Source organism: Sinocyclocheilus anshuiensis, unplaced genomic scaffold (genome assembly GCF_001515605.1).
Source record: "Sinocyclocheilus anshuiensis isolate Anshui unplaced genomic scaffold, SAMN03320099.WGS_v1.1 scaffold1173, whole genome shotgun sequence".
Taxonomy (NCBI): domain Eukaryota; kingdom Metazoa; phylum Chordata; class Actinopteri; order Cypriniformes; family Cyprinidae; genus Sinocyclocheilus; species Sinocyclocheilus anshuiensis.
In genome coordinates this window covers 16,538-22,995 of record NW_015555772.1, presented here as the reverse complement: position 1 = coordinate 22,995, position 6,458 = coordinate 16,538, and the positions used below count along the sequence as shown (strand labels likewise).

At 36.1% G+C, this 6,458-nt stretch overlaps 1 pseudogene; it reads right to left on the bottom strand.

Moving 5' to 3' along the window:
• Window positions 1–6,205, bottom strand: part of LOC107674417 (extracellular calcium-sensing receptor-like) — an 8,979-nt pseudogene extending 2,774 nt beyond the window's left edge.
• Between the last annotated feature and the right edge of the window lie 253 nt (window positions 6,206–6,458).

Below are 6,458 nucleotides of genomic sequence, written 5' to 3'. Positions count from 1 at the left end.
GCACTTATCACATGCTGTGTGGTATCGGCGTTTGGTATCGGGGCATTTTAACGAGTACAAGAGCTCAGTATCGGGCCCAATACCAGTATCTGTCTTTCATTCCAACATAAGAAAACATTTCTGGAATCTGCATCTGAAATAGCATTTAGATGTATTTACACAGTTTATGTATCTCAGAGGGGACATGAATGCATTTAAACTGCAGTTACAGATGCATAAATAGGCCTAATGTTTTGTTTTTTACATAAAACATTGAATACTGATATTTTAAATAATTTAAAACATGAAAAAATGGTCGAAATGTGAAAGTAAAACTGCCAGTAGGTGACAGCAAGTGACTGTTAATGAGTGAGTCATTGAGATTCAACCGATTCATTCAAACGACTGATTCATTCAGAAACAAAGCATTTGACTGTGTTAATGAGTGAATCACTGAATCATTTATTCAACCGATTCGTCCAAAAAGCTGATTCATTCAATAAGTAAACACCGCCCATTGCTCAGAGATGCAAAACAGTGCAGCGTGATCTTTGTTTGGAACTATTTTCGTTGGCAAAATTTAGCAAAACAAGCAATATTATGTCTAAAATGTAAGTCACTTATTGCTTTATTGAACTTGTATACAATTATTATTAAATGTGTTCATGCTGATATCTGCATAAAAACGGCACTCTTTGTGTGATATAGATTAAGTTAACTATATTAAATTATATAAATATAAAAAGCATACAGAAGCATTTTTGCCGTCTACAGTTTAGAGTGTCTTGAATTTTCAGTTTTAATAGACTAATAAATCACGTGCGTGCACTCTGTGTGTGATTTTGGTGATATAACCTACTTGATAATGTCAGATCGCACATCATTACAACAACACTTACCATATTATCACAGACGATGCTGTATCTCACACCCCAGACTCGACTTGAGTGGAAAATGAAATCACTCGCGGTTGTGCGTGCAACTTGTTTGCACATGAGCAAAGGTGTTTTTAGGAGTCTAACTTGCAGACTCCAGCCCACTGATTCGTCAAACCTGCTTTCCTACAGTCCGTGTTCTTCTGACTTCTGACTAAGTAACGAATATGCTTTGGGGAAATGTTTAGGAGTAAAAGTATACATTTTATTTATTTGAGTAAAAGTAAAAGTTGGCTGAAATATAAAAACTCAAGTAAAGTACAGATACTCCCAAAAATACTTAAGTACTGTAACGAAGTATTATTACTTCGTTACATTACACCACTGGAGATCGCTAAACTTCAGCTTACTTGTTTGTCAGTGTTTTCAGATCATCATTGGTGCTTCCGCAATGAAGAACAAGCATGTGCGCGTGGTTGCCAGATTGCAAAAAATAAGCAAAACATCAGGCAGAAAATATCATTTTAACAGAGAATCTCTGATTTAGTTATTTGAACTCTTGATATCTGGCAACCGCACACATGAAAGCTAGTGTAGTAGAGGCATGTACAGCAGTCCACAATAATATTGTCTTTTTTTCAACAAAAATTAAAATACATTTTGGTATAGTTTTTTTTTTTATATATATTTTTTTTCGTCAACGATATTGCATGTTAATATAGAGTTATCGTTTATTGACCTTATTGTCGTCTTGTCATCATCCATGTCTTAGTCATTAGATAAAAACTCCTCAAAGAACATTTTTCGTCATATTTTCGTTAACGAAATTAACACTATTTCAGAGCCACCTCCAAAACAAATAAATGGGCACAGACCATTTGTTTTGTTCCAGGTGAATGACTAATCAATTGAAGAAATAATTAATTGGCTCATTCATAAGGACACTGCAACTGTCTAAAGGACAGGTGGTTTGGACGATGGATGGATGGACTGTCACTTGCTGCCACCTACTGATGTGATGTAACAATGAAAAGTGTAAAAAAAAAAAAAGACCGCTCTACCATGTGTCTGAATATGAAAGAGCATACTTCTCTTATGATATCTGCCATATCTTTATATATTGAAAAAGTAGGAATTGAATATGAAAATATGTTATTTCATATTCATATGATACAAACCATAAAATGTCCCAGTGCTGTTGAACTGTTATATCAGCACTCTTATAATACTGCTTGATGAATCAGATTTCAGGAAAATAACTGATTGATTGTCTGGTGTAGTAAGAGAAGTGAGAAAACTGTAAAATGTTTTTATTTTTTTATTAATTAATTAATTTATTTATTTATTCAACATGCACATAAAGGCATATGATTGTGTAGATAAATGTAAATAATAAACCAAATAATTGGATGCATGATTAAATGCAAAAATGCAGAACGCTGCAAGTAATACATGGTATCAAATTAAATTTCCATGTCTTGTTAAATGCAAAAAGTCAATGTCATTTTTCATTAAGAAGTACATAATGCAGGTCCAGAGCATGGCTGTGATGGAGATGGTCACTGAGAGTCCACTGTGTCTAGTGCTGACCCGGCCTACACTGCAGAGCCTGCCACAGCCTGTGGAGAGCAGAACTAATGGGTCAGACAGCCCTGAAAGTAGTGCTGCTATTGTGTAGCTATCATTACGCATGATATTACATGGGAATACACCAATTCAACAGAGTTTATGTATGTATGTATGTATGTATGTATGTATTATTATTATTGTATTTTTATTCATTTTTTAATTTTTTCTTGAATGTTGAAATTTTGAATCTTGCTCGATTGACAGATTAGTTTTTTTTTTGTGAAAAAAAATATTGGATACATTTCTGTTACTTTTCTGAATTTGAATTCTTAGAATACAAATAATTGTTTTTGTTTTTATACATCGTTGTTGTTCAATTATATGCTTAATCGTGGATTTAAAGAGTTGTAGATGGAGATTTACCCATTATTTGTGTCTTTGTGTTTTTCTCTGGTTTTAGCAAAATTATGTAACATTTTGGAGCAAATATGCAAAATAGTAAACCAATGCTTGACGCTAAAATAGCAAATATGTGAACGGCTACAGTAAATTTTCCAGGAGAACTGACATAAGCTGGAATAAATGTGAGCCAGACAGCACAGAATATGAGCATGCTGAATGTGATGAACTTGGCCTCATTGAAATTATCAGGGAGTTTCCGAGCAAGAAAAGCTAAAACAAAACACAAGATTGATAGCAGACCAGTATAACCCAGAACAGCCCAGAAACCAAAAGCTGAACCTAAGTTACATTCTAGGATGATCTTTTCTCTGAAATAGCTCAAATTCATATATGGAAAAGGTGGGGATATTGTTAACCAAAGCACACATATAATCAACTGTATTAATGTTAAGGAAACAACACTAAGTCTCTGTTGAAGAGACCCAAACCATTTCATGACATTACTTCCTGGAAGTGTAGCCCTAAAAGCCATTAATACCACTATTGTTTTCCCCAGAACACAGGAGATACAGAGGACAAAAGTGATCCCAAATGCTGTGTGACGCAACATACAGGACCACTCAGTGGGTTGACCAATGAAAGTAAGTGAACAGAGAAAACACAATGAGAGTGAGAAGAGCAATAGGAAGCTCAGCTCTGAGTTGTTGGCTCTGACAATAGGTGTTTCTTTATGAAGATAAAAGAGAAGAGATACAATTATCGTTAATAACACCCCAATGAAGGAGAAAATACAAAGCACCATCCCCATGATTTCTGTATAGGAAAGGAATTCAACCACTTTTAATACACATCTGTCTTTGCTTTCATTCGACCAGTACTCCAAATCACAAGGAAAGCAGTCACTAGAATCTGTAAAAGGAATTTTGAAAAAAAATATATAAATACATATTGATTGGAAATTTGACTAATGGGAAGTATTACACTTCACTTTATCACACTATCATGAGACAGCATGAGACAGCAATGAAGCATGTCCTATTTTACCTGTGCCATTACTGATTTCTCCTTCTGCACATGGAATACAGTCATAACAGCAGACAGGTCGTCCTTTTTGCACAGCCTTCCTAGTGCCGGGGGGGCAGCTCTCACTGCACACGGACACAGGCAACTATGAGAAAATAATTTTTAATTTAAAACCGTAAATTATTATTTGAATTATTAAATTAGTTGCTTTACACAATGGAATATTTTTTCCCATTTTTTTTACCACTCTGCTTTCATAATATTTGCAGACACATTCATATAAATTATTTTTTCCCATTGGCTGTCTTTTTCATAATTAAACTGATATTTCATATGCTTTCAATAATGTGTTATATACAGTATCGGTGTACCTGTTCACTGTTCCCTGCCCATAGTATGTGTTCTTGATTGACTTGAAGACGCTGACGGTGTTCTGAAGGCAGTTAGCTGTCATAGAGACCCACATGCTTAAACTGCAGAGTTCCATCCTTGGCAGACTGCCAGTTCACCAAGTCATATCTCGCTACTGGATCACCAGTTGTGTCAAAGAAGATTTCTTCACCTGTTTTAACAGTGAATCTTACATCCTTTATATACTCCAACACCTAATATGAAATGTTAGGAACATGATTGGTATTTAGTTTCAGTCTCTCTTTTTTTCATAATATTTCTTATGCTCTTACATACCTTTTTTGGTGAGGGCCATTCTCTTTTACTGGTGTTGGAGGAAAATTTGAAGTCTTTTAATGTATTATGTAGTGTATGTGCAACGGCATACACTGCAGTGTACACTTTATTTGCTATTCGCAGCTCTGATACATCAGTATATTCATTTTTGAGCTCTGCCAATTTCTCTGAACCAGTACAGCCACCACTGCCACTCTTCCTGAAAGAGCACTGAAAAGCTGTTTCCCAGAATTCTTTTAACAGTTCATTGCGTGGTTCTTTATCAGGGTGCACATTTACTAGGAACTCTTGTAGGCCGACAAGTTTGGCATTTGCTATAGCAAAGCCCACTGCTCCAGAAAGGAAACTGTATTCCTTAGTTTCTGCTAGAGTTCGAGAAGTAATCCAGGATTCCGTACCAACCCACTGCAGCCCTGTGATATTGTGTTGCGCAATTAAATTCACAAGGGGGACAAAATCTCCTAGTGCGATAAAAGCCAGCACCACCCTGGCGGTGCCCTTTTTTATCACTTCCAGTGTCTTCAGAAACTGCTCTTGTGGATCAGTTCGAAAAATGGCCTCTGAGTATTCAATACAAACCCCCTCTTCTTTTGCAGCCTCCTCAAATGCTGCAATGCCATTATTACCATAGTCACTGCGACTCCTGACCGTCCCAACCCAGGTCCAGCCAAAGTGCTTGACAAGCTGAGCCAGAGCTCTGCTTTGGTAATAATCACTGGGTATTGTTCTGAAGAAGGATGGATACCTCTTTCTGTCACTCAGGCATGCACATGTGGCAAAATGACTGATCTGGGAAAAAACAACAACAACAACAACAAAACAGTGTATTAACCACATATTTAACCAACTTCTCACATAGTGTTTTTACATTTCGTCTTCCACAATGTCACTTCTGTATATTCTTCCAATTTTTAATTCTAAACGGACTGGTACCATTTAAAACATTTACAAAATGTCTGTATTTAGTATTATTATTTATTTATTTTATTTAAAGTTTATATTATTTTATTGGTTCATCAGAGATCTTACAACAGGTAAGCTGAAAGGGCCAATAACAGATGCTAAGCCAATGGTGGGTGAGGATGTTGACTCTCCAATAATGGCAAGAACAGCTGGTGGTCTAAAGCAGGACGTATCATTCAAAGTCTTGTCATAGCCATTCATCAAAGCCATGCCTGATTGGATAGTCTGAGCTATAGAGCCACAGGAGTCATATATCTTATAGCCCAAAGAAACATCAGGCAGCAGTTGTGTGCTGTTATTTATCTCCTCAATGGCAAAAATCAGTGTCTGAGCAAATTTAAATTCACGCAAATTCAAGCTGTGAAAATAAACCATAGTTTGAATCACATTTTGCAAAGAATAATCACAGAGTCAGATTCAACTATATATTTTATATAATTATTTATAAATAATTTATATTTTTTATCATAATATCATTATACAGACCTGACACATGTTGTTGATTCTGGTTTGGAATTGAACGGATGAATCTTTAGCAGAGCATTTCTGTGGATTGTAAAAATCGCCCCAATGTTAATGTCTTTTTCTGCAGAAAGTAGAGGGAGGGCAGGCTGACCAAGCCGACGGCAAGCTTGTGCTAACCCTGTGAAATAGATACCATCTACCACAATCAGCAGTGGAAGCAGTGGCACAGTCCACTTTGCCATCTCAATATGTATGCAGAGCAGGAGCCTCTGAGGCATTACAGAGAAAGTGGCAGCTTTTATTATATCTTTGAATGCTCTGGGGTTGGTATATTGAATCATTGACTCGTTCTGGAAGAAACAGTAGTGCAGCTAAATATTCAAGAGTTTAAGCATAGAAGATGCTGAATTGTTGTTTGAATTCTAGATGGCACTATAGTACATTTACGTACAATGGAAGTCAGCAATGTTGCTATATCTCTCAGGGGAACTTAAT